The 11,728-nt window shown below is 40.8% G+C and overlaps 1 pseudogene; it reads right to left on the reverse strand.

Moving 5' to 3' along the window:
- Nucleotides 1-1,365: 1,365 nt before the first annotated feature.
- Nucleotides 1,366-6,231, reverse strand: LOC132770264 (sphingomyelin phosphodiesterase 2-like; annotated as a pseudogene).
- Nucleotides 6,232-11,728: the final 5,497 nt, after the last annotated feature.

Raw genomic sequence — 11,728 nt, forward strand, 5'->3', positions numbered from 1 at the left:
TTCCTGACTGTAATAGCTGTTCAGCACTGGAACTCTCTGTCTCAGAGTGTGGTGGAGGGCCCTTGTTTAAACAAGATTTTTCTGCATTGCAGTGGGTTGAACTAGATGGCCATGAGGTCTCTTCCAAGTATATGAATTTTTGATTTTGGGAAAATTAGAAGAATGAATGTAATGTTTTTAACTGTTTTAATGTGTATTAATTTTAATCTTAATTTAAATGTTTATTTTAATTGTATGTTGTTTCTAAGGCATTGAATAGTTGCCTATGTGTAAATCTGCTTGAGTCCCCTTTGAGAAGAGCGGGGTATAAATATGGCAAATAAATAAATAAATACTTCCTTGCCACAACTTTGTGCTTCTACCATTTTAAAGTTGGTATTTCTTATTTATTGTTCCATATGAATGTTCAATTATACATTATTTGTTATTTATAAAGTGTATTTTCTTATTTTAAAAGACATAACAAAAAATTGGGAGCATTTGGGGGGCTAGCATTAATAGCATTTCAATGGGAAAATTCACTTTGAGATAAGATACATTTGAGTTAAGAGTTCAGTCACTGAACAAATTAAACTCTTAATTCAAGCCATCACTATAAGTTATTAAACAAGATTGGTTCAGTACACAAATTTTTATAAGGCAATACAATACTTGAATACATTACAATTCTGTAGATTCAAATTTCCTGTTACTTTACATATGTTAGTGATTTGTTAGAAAACTAATGTTTTCATAATGTTATAATGTTCCACATTTCCTGAAATATTGTATTTCAGGAAATGCAGAATAGCTTATACATTAGCAGAGTATGCAGTGTAACAGTATCATCTATGCAAATAACTCATATGACAATCACATTTTAAAATTCACCACCAATATAGAAATCAGTTAGATTCTGTCCCATACATCTGATATAAATTTTTGTTGTGAATTTCCCCACTAGTATCCTGCAATTGGGTGGAAAGCATTTTCAAACAAGTCCATATAATTGCTTATCCCCAAAAGACATTCAATTGCATTGAGTACCTTGTCTGAGTCAGTGTGATTTTATGCAGTTTGAGCAGCATAACTTCTTAAAAATATTAAACTGCTGGTTTCTCTATGCAGTACTTCAGTTCCTTTGTCATTCCCATTTTACCTTCAAAAAGGGTTTTTAAAATAATTTATTCAATGGAAAGATAGACCCATCCATAGAAAATGTTACTGTCCTAAAAAAAGTCTAAAAATCCTTTACACAGTTTCAAATTATAGTTATTACCACACACTTTACTACTACTGAGAACACAGAGAAAATGGAGAATGTTCTGTTCGCACGTTTGCCAAAAGGTCTCTTGGTCTCTATCACAGCTTCAGGAACAAAAGGTTTCATATTGAGCTCAGCTTGTCCTGGAAGGTCTGCAGCCCCAGCCGCATTTCCGGCTCTGTCCCCTGCAGCATCCTCATTTCAATAGTGTGGAAGTGATACGGTATAGCTGAGATGAGTAACACCAACATAGCCAACAGACTAAGCAGGGAGAAGGAGAACATGGAGAAGGGACGCTGTAGGTTTCCACCCAAGATGGAAATTAGGCCCATGGCTCCTTGAATGAGCAGTACCAGCAGAGCCAGGACAGCCATGCAGCCACAGGAATACCACTAGCGGTGTGCTGAGTGAAGCCCCACCCACACCTCTATTCATGCCTCATTCAAGATGTCCTCCACTCTTGGCTCAACTGCAGGATGGTTTAGTTCTTCATCTGATTGTTTTTAGCCACAGACAAGGTGGCCATAACAACTTCATGGTCAGAGTAAGGAATGTCCTTGTTTGGAGCTGTCCTGGTTGGAGCTGTCCTGGTTGGCCACATCACCTTATTTCATACTGAGATAACCCCTTATAAAGAATGTAGTCTATACAAATTCTTTGTGAGAAACACTGTAGTTCCTTCTTGTTTGAGAAGCAGTACCGCCATACTTACAATGCTCAATCTTTTCTGCTGTGATGAAGGAATACTGCAGCCCACCCCAACCTTGCAATAGCCAAATGACAACATTCTCTGGGTGAGTATTGAGATCTCCTCCAAGCCGAACCCCATCGACTCCTTTTCAAGTACATTGTATAAACTGGCCAAGTTCCCAGGCCTGAACCACTCGATGGAACAGGAAATAATATTTTTCTTGAGAGTATTCTGCATGGAGATGTGTTACATAGATGTTGAAAACAATTCCTTCGATCTTTAGCACTACAAGCTCCACAGACTTGCAATCAAACCATTCTCCATGTTGGGACATGTAGGGATAGCCATCTACAGAATACTAGTGCTGGAAGGTATCCAGTATTTGGTTTTTGGAGAAGACACAGGCCCCGCTGCCAATCACTCCACTTCTGAAATAATGGGAGGATGGGTAGCAGGTACAACTCCCAATAATCTTTCCCAATAATCTTTCTCACACCACACTTCTTGTAGAAGGACCAATTCAAATCCTTCCTGGTTCAGAACATCTTCAATTGATTCTACATGTTCCTGCCGTAATGTACTTATGAGGGATCTGTAAACTCCTGTATGTTATCTATAGTTGTGGGTCCATGGACTGTAATAAAGTGTTGTGCTTGTGTACTTACGTAGTGAATTTCCCAGTGGCACAGTGGGTTAAACCACTGAGCTGCTGAGCTTGTTGACCAAAAGGTGGCAGGTTCAAATCCGGGGAGTGGCGTGAGCTTCCACTTTCAGCCCCAGATTCTGCCAACCTAGCAGTTCAAAAACATGCAAATGTGAGTAGATCAATAGGTACCGCTCTGGCGGAAAGGTAATGGCGCTTCATGTAGTCATGCCAGCCACATGACCTTGGAGGTGTCTTCTGACAACACTGGCTCTTCAGCTTGGAAATGGAGATGAGCATCACACCTCAGAGTCAGACATGGCTGGACTTAATGTCAGGGGAAAACCTTTACCTTTACCTTAAAGTGATGAGAAAAAGTATGGAGCAGAAATTTAACCCCCTTGTCCCCTCATTGTATTCTGGGGCATTCTTTTGAAAATGTTACTTGGATTAGATTGGGAGGAAATACTGGTTCCAACCATTTTTGTGCTTTGTGGTGCCAACTGTGCATGAAAATGGCACTGGTCACCACTCAGTTCCTGTAATGACGATAGGCAGAGTGATGAATTGATATGAGAGAGGAGAAAAGATGAATTTCTCCCTTTCACCCTTCCCCTCTTCAATTGCCTCATTATTCTGGCTAACATCACTCCAGGCACGCAGCAATTAACACTGCCATTTTTGCACATGATGGGCACTGCAAAGCCCAAAATGACATAGCAAGTTAAACGTTTTATATTATGTTTAATGTTTTTTATGTTGTTTTAAATTGCTGTTGATGCACTTTGATGTGCTATGTTTTAACTTTGTTATTTGGGCTTGACCCCATTTAAGCCTCCCCGAGTCCCTTTGTGGAGATAGAAGCAGGGTATAAAAATAAAGTTGTTGTTGTTGTTGTTGTTGCTGTTGTTGTTGTTGTTGTTATTATTATTATTATTATTATTATTATTATTATTATTATTATGCTACCCCCTATCTCTGCATTGCAGAGAGGAAAATCCAGAGTATCCCATGACTTTTTAAAATGTGGGACAAGGGCGTATTATAGTGAGTAGGCCCCATATGTCATGCGGCTGCCATCGAACTGGTTCACTCTGAATAAATCCATTTGGCCAGTGTAGATGGGCCCAGTGCACCCATCCACCCTGATCTTATCACATGTCTAACTCAATTTTGGCAATTTAAAAACTATGTATGTTAGATGCAAAAATGCATTTAATGCTGCACTGAATTCAGCCCTTATAAAAGCATCAAACTTTGTCAGACTTACTCAAGTGAGCAAGATAAGGCCTGGGGCCTTTCACATTGCAATCATTCCATTGCCATGGCTGCATCCTATGCAATTCTGGACTTTGTAGTTTGGGGAGGCTCTACAGAGCTCCAGTTAGGAATTATAAATGCTCCTTTCTACATGGTACAACGCAAAATGACATATACTAGATCCATGGCAATTAAGTAGAATCAGAGTGTTATAACTCTTAGTATAAGGTCCAGCTTACCTGTCTGAACATATCTCCCTTTATGATCCCATGAAACTGTTAAGATCTTCTGGGGAGGCCCTTCTCTTGGTCCCACCCTCATCACAGGTGTGGTTGGCATGGACAAGAGACAGAGCTTTCTCGGTGATGGCCCCACAACTGTGGAACTCCCTCCCCAGATACATGAGAACAGCCCCCTCACTCTTAAGCTTCAGGAAGGATCTTAAGACCTGGTTATTTAAGCAAGCCTTTGGGAATGAATATGACTCACAATTGGTTTAATGTTTGCAGAGCTTTTGATATGTTTGACATGTCTTAATCATTTGAAAGACTATTTTAATTGATATGTATATTTTTTTCAGAGTTTTATAATATTGTGTTTTGCTGATATTGTTATTGTCAGAGTCCCCCTTTGGAGGTGAGAAGGGCGGGATATAAATAAATAAATAAATAAATAAATAGTATAAAAGGGCCCTAGAAATCTCAATCACCCCTCCCCTTTGATGAGGGAATGATCCTTTTGTCACCAGGAGCATACAGAGAAATCTACTTTACATCATCTGTTACAGTGGCATCACTGCTTATGGGTCTTTTAGACTTTGTTTTTCTGTCCACTCCGTGCTTTGTTGTTTCCACTGTAAAGTAATAGTTGTTGAAATCTGAAATCTGTCTTTGAGTGAAAGGGCCATGACAAAATTAGAGTTTCTGCCAGTCCTGCTAAATCAGACTGAAAACCTACAATCTGTTTCGCTGTTTTAAAGGGTAGAGTATAGGGAAAATGCTGTCACATTGTAGTCATTCTGGCTTTCAAGGGCATTCTCTTACAGAAACTGTCTTTTGGGCTTTTTTTGGGGGGGGGGGGGACAGGTGTTTTTTAAAGGTGGTCAGGGGAACCTAGCTATCTATCAGATCAATTCCAAAAGATATAATTTTAAGAGCTGCATTTAGTTACGTAGAATTTGTGGATAATGGAAAACTGACAAGCACGGAAAAGTTATTCAAACTGTTGATGGGACTGGAACAAGTGGTCTATAAAAAATTGAAGATATGGAGCTATTTTGTTTAGAAAAGAGATGGGTTAAGGAAGACATGATCGACTGAGATTCATAGAATTGCGGAGTATATAAAAAGAGACCTGTCCGCTTGTACACATTCAAAAAGCCTCTTATTACTGTAGCTTGGGTTTATCCCATAGAATTAATTAGGGGACATTGATTATTTAAAAAATTACCCCATTGGCTTCAGGGTATTTAAAAGAGATTGGACACCTTCAATAGAAGGTGAATGGCTACTTGTGCTATCCTAAGGATTAGAGCTTATGTTAATATTATTTGAGTGCCAGTTGAAGGGAATAATAATAATAATAATAATAATAATAATAATGATCAAAGAGAAACAATTGGAAAAGCTGACACGATATGAGGATTTAAAGATCGAACTGCAAAGACTATGGCACAAGCCAGTAAAGGTGGTCCCAGTGGTGATCGGCACACTGGGTGCAGTGCCTAAAGACCTTGGCCTACATTTTAACACAATCAGCGCTGACAAAATTACCATCTGCCAGCTGAAGAAGGCCACCTTACTGGGATCTGCACGCATTATTCGCTGATACATCAAACAGTCCTAGATACTTGGGAAGTGTCCGACGTGTGATCCAATACAACAGCCAGCAAAGTGATCTTGTCTACTGTGGACTCATCTTGTTGTGTTTCAAATAATAATAATAATTATTATTATTATAATAATTATTATTATTATTTATAGACCGACTTATCTACCCAAAGGGATTCAGGGCAGTTTCCAACATAAGAAAAACATAAGAAAGGTCTTGTGTCCTTTTGTGGACTTCCCAAGAGCCACATGTGAATTAGGATGCTGGAGTATACTCACAGATCTCCATAGGTCTATGGTATGATCCATCAAAAATCTTCTTGTAAGTCTTATATGTTGTGCTGACTCTCTTTCTAGAGTTCAGTTCTGGGTGAATACAGAAAGGATCCCATTTAACAAAGGATCCCATGGAAATAATTCAGAGATATCAAAATAATAAAGGATTTAAAAAATGTGACCATGCTTTCCCATACATATCTGCTAGGTCATTGACATCTTTTGAGGATACAGTTTTCTTAGATCCTGTGTAGAGTGACTGGTGATTCTGGGCCTGTTCCAGATTCATGTGGCCCTGGAAATGGTCACATGCATCCTCCTAAACCAACTACATTTCACTTAATTCACTTAGGCGATGCCTCATATTCCGAGAATGATGGTCCTCCAAGTGTAGTATCCTGGCGGTGGGCCTGTAGGTGACTGTGGAGCCCTATTCTTGATCTGCATCTTCTCCCACGGTGAGGGCATCGGTTTCCAGATGGAAGGCGGTCCTGGTCGGGGTTGGCTTGACATGCCTTCCTCTTGGCACGTATTTCTCTTTCGCCCTCCATTCATGCCTCTTCAAATTCCCCAACACTGCTGGTCACAGCTGACTTCCAACTGGAGCGCTCAAGGGCCAGGGCTTCCCAGTTCTCAGTGTCTATGCCAGAGTTTTAAAGGTTGGCTGTGAGCCCGTCTTTAAATCTCTTTTCCTGTCCTCCAACATTCCGTTTTCTGTTTTTGAGTTCGGAATAGAGCAACTGCTTTGGGAGACAGTGGTCAGGCATCCGGACAACATGGCCGATCCAGTGGAGTTGATGGCGGAGGACCATCGCTTCAATGCTGGTGATCTTTGCTTCCTCCAGCAGGCTGCATTTATCTGCTGGTCTTCCCAAGAGATTTGCAGGATTTTTCGGAGGCAGCACTGATGAAATCGTTCCAGGAGTTGCATGTGACGTCTGTAGATTATCCAAGTCTCACAGGTGTATAGCAGGGTTAGGAGGACAATAGCTTTACAAACGAGCATCTTGGTATCCCTATAGATGTCCCGGTCCTCAAACACTCTCTGCTGCATTTACAGAGCTCAGGCGGTGTTGAATTTCAGTGTCAATGTTGACTTTTGTGGAGAGGTGGCTGCCAAGGTAGTGGAAATGGTCAACATTTTCTAATGTTACACCAGTAAGCTGCATTTCTGGCATTGGAGAGGGATTGGCTGGTGACTGCTGGAAGAGGACTTTGGTTTTCTCGATGTTTAATTACAGGGCGAGCTTCTCATATGCTTCTGCAAAGGTGTTTAGAGTGACTTGTAGGCCTTCTTCTGAATGCACACAGACAATGTTGTCATCAGCATACTGGAGTTCTATAACAGATGTGGTTTTAACCTTGGTTTTGGCTTTCAGTCTGCTGAGGTTAAATAGCTTGCCATCTGTCCGATAGATGATTTCCACTCCGATGGGAAGCTTCCCATCAACAAGATGAAGTATCATAGTGATGAAGATGGAAAATAAGGTTGGGGCAATAATGCATCCCTGTTTGATACCTGATTCCACCTTAAATAGGTCACTTTGGGAGCCATTGCTGTCCAAGACTGTTGCCATCATGTAATCATGGAGGAGCTGCAGGATGTTCACAAATTTGTTAGGGCTCCCGATTTTCTGGAGGATGGTCCAGAGAGTGCTGCGATTCACTGTGTCAAATGCCTTTGCAAGGTCAATGAATGCCATGTACAGTGGGTGATTTTGTTCCCTGCATTTTTCTTGGAGCTGTCGTGCAGTGAAGATCATGTGCACTGTTCCTCTGGAGGGGCAGAAGCCATTCTGGGATTCTGGGAGGGTGTCTTCTGAGAGGGGTAGAAGGCAGTTTGCAAGGATTCTTGCAAGGATTTTCCCAGCGGAGGTTAGAAGGGAGATACTTTGATAGTTTCCGCAGTCTGTTCTTTTTCCTTTTTTGAAGAGGGTGATGATGGCGGCATCCTTGAAATGTGCTGGGATTTTCTCGGTCACCCAAACTTTTTCAATGAGCTGGTGGAGTTGGTGTGTCAGCTCAGGTCCTCCCTCTTTAAAGATTTCAGCAGGGATCCCATCAGGTCCACTGGCTTTGTTTTTTTTTTTTTTTTGGCTGATGGCATTGCTGACTTCTACCAAACTAGGCAGTGCTGCAAGCTCATCCCTGGTTTGTTGTTGTGGGATTTGTGAGAGGACCTCTTCAGCCACATTGGAGCTGTGATTCAGGAGGCTTTGGTAGTATTCTTTCCAACGTAGTGCAATTGATTTTTTGTCCTTCAGAAGTTTGGTTCGATCTGATGAGCGTCGAGGCTGTATGCCATGGTTTCTTGGTCCATAGATGACCTTTGTGGCTTTGAAAAATCCCTGAGCATCATGGGTATCTGCCAGGTGTTGAATTTCTTCAACCTTCTTTGTCCACCAGATGTTCTTGAGTTCTCTTGTCCTTCTTTGGACCTCAGCTTTAGCACTGGTGTAGATCATTTTTTAGCAGCACAATTGATGTCTCTCTACCATGTTTGGAAGGCTTTCCTTTTCTTGTCAATTAGCTGTTGGATCTCGTTGTCATTTTCATCAAACCAATCTTGATGTTTCTTGGTTTGATATCCAATAGTTTCTTCGCAGGCTGTGATGATGGAGGTCTTCAGATTGTTCCAATGTTCCTCAACATTTTCGGGGTGTTCTATGGGTAGATGGCCCTTGAGTGCTGTTTGGAGATGGGCTCGTTTGGAGGGCTCCTGAAGGGCTTGGGTGTTCATTTTGCGCCTTGTCTTTCTTCCTTGGAGTCTGCGCTTGGGGACGATCTTGATAACTATCATGGATTGGATTAGCCTGTGGTCTGTCCAGCAGTCGTCAGCACCTGTCATGGCTCTTGTGAGAAGCACATCACGGCGGTCTCTGGCCCGTGTGATTACGTAGTCTAAGAGGTGCCAATGCTTTGACCGGGGGTGCTTCCATGATGTCTTGAACTTGTTTTTCTGGCGGAAGAACATGTTGGTGATGACAAGGTTGTGTTCCGCACATTTGGTGAGAAGCAGGATGCCATTTGAGTTGTTGTTTCCAACCCTGACTTTTCCTATGGTTCCTGGCCACAGGTTGAAGTCTCGGCCGACTCTTGCATTAAAGTCCCACAGGAGGATGATTTTGTCCTCCTTAGGTATCTCCAATAGGACGGTGTCCAGCTGACAGTAAAAAAATTCTTGATGTCTTCATCAGCATCTAGTGTTGGTGCATAGGCATTTATGATGGTTGCCTTTGGTTTTTGGCAAGTTCAATTAGGAGGAGCCAGTGGGTGCTTCAGTCAGATGTTTCACCAGATCATTTCTGATATCAAAGCCAACTCCGTGCATTCTTTGGTCTTCTTCAGGCAGTCCCTTCCAGAAGAAGGTGTAGCCTCCTTTTTCTTCCTTCAGCTCTCCCTCTCCTGCTCTCTGGGTCTCCTGAAGTGCTGCTATGTCAATGTTAAAGCTTCCCAACTCCCTTGCAATAATGGCAGTTCTGTGTTCGGGCCACTCACTGTCAGTGTTGTCCATCAGTGTCCATACGTTCCATGTTCCAAAGTTCATTTTTCTTTTTTGGTCGCAGGGTGGTGACCCCCCTGGATGCGGCAGTCCAGTCAGGGATAAGAGAGGCAGACTATGTTTACGGCACCTTTTCTGGCCCCTTCCCCATGTGGGGTGAGCAGAGTGGATCCTCAAAAGGGCTGCTCAGTCATGGATACAGCTGCTGAACTACTCAACTGCCTTGGACCTTGAGGTAGAATGAGACATCCATAATGTCTAGGAGTTTACACAGTATTCTGCAACCAGCTGGAAGAGGAGGTGGTGGGAACACTGCTGATGAGCAGTGTTATGTAAATAAACACTGTCTGTGCTTTATTACATATGAATAAACAAACAAAAGATACATTTGCACATTTAAGCATCATAGCTAGATTAATTTTTATACAAAAGCATGTATTTTAAAGGTATTTTCTCTTAGATATATTTTACATAGATTCTGGTATATTTTAAAAGACAAGAATAGAATTGTGAATGCAGAGAAATGTGGAATTCAACAGTTGTTGTGTTTCAACCTGCATGGTACTCCAGAAAATGCAGATTAAATTTGTTTGATTGAAAATGTGGTCCAAAAGAAACCATCAAATATCTGCCATATTTGCAAAAATGTTCTTTGCTTGCTGTAGTTGCAGATGTCGCCACCCATGCATATTTTAAGAATAGTTACATTGCTTTTCAAGTTTGGTAGCATTACAGATGCATCCATATTAGTTTTGCATGAATTCATCCATAAGTCCATTACATTTTTACATTAGTCGGCTCATAGTTGAAAAAAAATCTGCATGAATGGTTACAATGGATGGAGAATATATTCATTCATAACATGTAAATAATTAATATGTGGTGCACTTCACTTGGCTGAAGCATCAAAGTGAAAGGGAAACATCTGTTGTGGACTGAAAATCTGCATAGGTTTCCATAGTGAAAAGGGTTTCAGGTATTAATATGCTACAGGGTACAACGTGCATATGAATTTTTAAAATGGTGTTCTATCCCTCTTTGAGGCACAGAGAGGGGCATATAATGCTATTATTATTGGGTTGTTGTAGGTTTTTTTCCTAGTTCCAACAGACCTCACTACCTCTGAGGATGCTTGCCATAGATGCAGGCGAAATGTCAGGAGAGAATGCCTCTAGACCATGGCCATATAGCCCAAAAAAACCTACAACAATCCAGTGATTCCGGCCATGAAAGCCTTCGACAATGCTATTATTATTATTATTATTATTATTATTATTATTATTAATTAGATACATAACAAGATTTGTACATAGCAAACAAGATAGCAAACTCTGCTGGCTGTTGTATTGGATCACACATCAGTGTCTAGGACTATGTGATGTTTTGGCAAATCATGCGTGCAGATCCAAGTGGGGTAGCATTTTGCAGCTGACAGACAATGATTTTGTCAGTGCTGATTGTTTTTAAGTGCAAGCCAAGGTCTTTAGGCACTGCATCCAGCATGCCGATTACCATTGGGACCACCTTTACTGGCCTGTGTTAGAGTCTTTGCAGTTTGATCTTTAAAGCCTCGTATTGCATAAGCATTTTGAGTTGCTTCTCATCAATCCTGCTGTTGCCTGTGATTGTAACATTGATGATCCATACTTTATTTTTTTCCATGATTGTGAGGTCAGGAGTATTGTGCTCCAAAACTCTGTCAGTCTGAATTCGGAAGTTTGACGTGTTCATATTCTGCAACCTTTTCAAGCTCGTAATCCCACCAGTTCTTTGTCACAGGCCGATGGTATTTGTGGCACAAGTTCCAATGGATCGTATGAGCAATGGTATTATGCCTCTGCTTGTAGTTTGTCTGCACAATCTTCTTGCAGCAGCTGAGTATGTGATCCATCAATTTGTCTGCTTCCTTACAGAGTCTACATTTGGAATTTGTAGTTGACTTTTCAATTTTGGCTTTGATTGCAGTTGTCCTAATTGCTTGTTCTTGGGCTGCAAGAATCAGGCTCTCAGTCTCCTTTTTCCAAGTTCCATTTATTATTATCATCATCATCATCATCATCATCATCATCATCATCAATTATTGTTATTTTTATCTTTATCAATATTGCCCTGCTTTTCTATCAAGACTGAGTCCCAAAGCAACTCACAACCTTAAAAACCATACCATTAAAACCTACAAAACATAAATATTAAAATAGAATTAAATGTTACAATTATTAAAACAATTTAGTTTAAAATTTCATTAAAACATATAGCTAAAAAATAATGTTAAAAACAATTCACT

The sequence above is a fragment of the Anolis sagrei genome, chromosome 3 (assembly GCF_037176765.1).
Source record: "Anolis sagrei isolate rAnoSag1 chromosome 3, rAnoSag1.mat, whole genome shotgun sequence".
Classification (NCBI taxonomy): Eukaryota; Metazoa; Chordata; class Lepidosauria; order Squamata; family Dactyloidae; genus Anolis; species Anolis sagrei.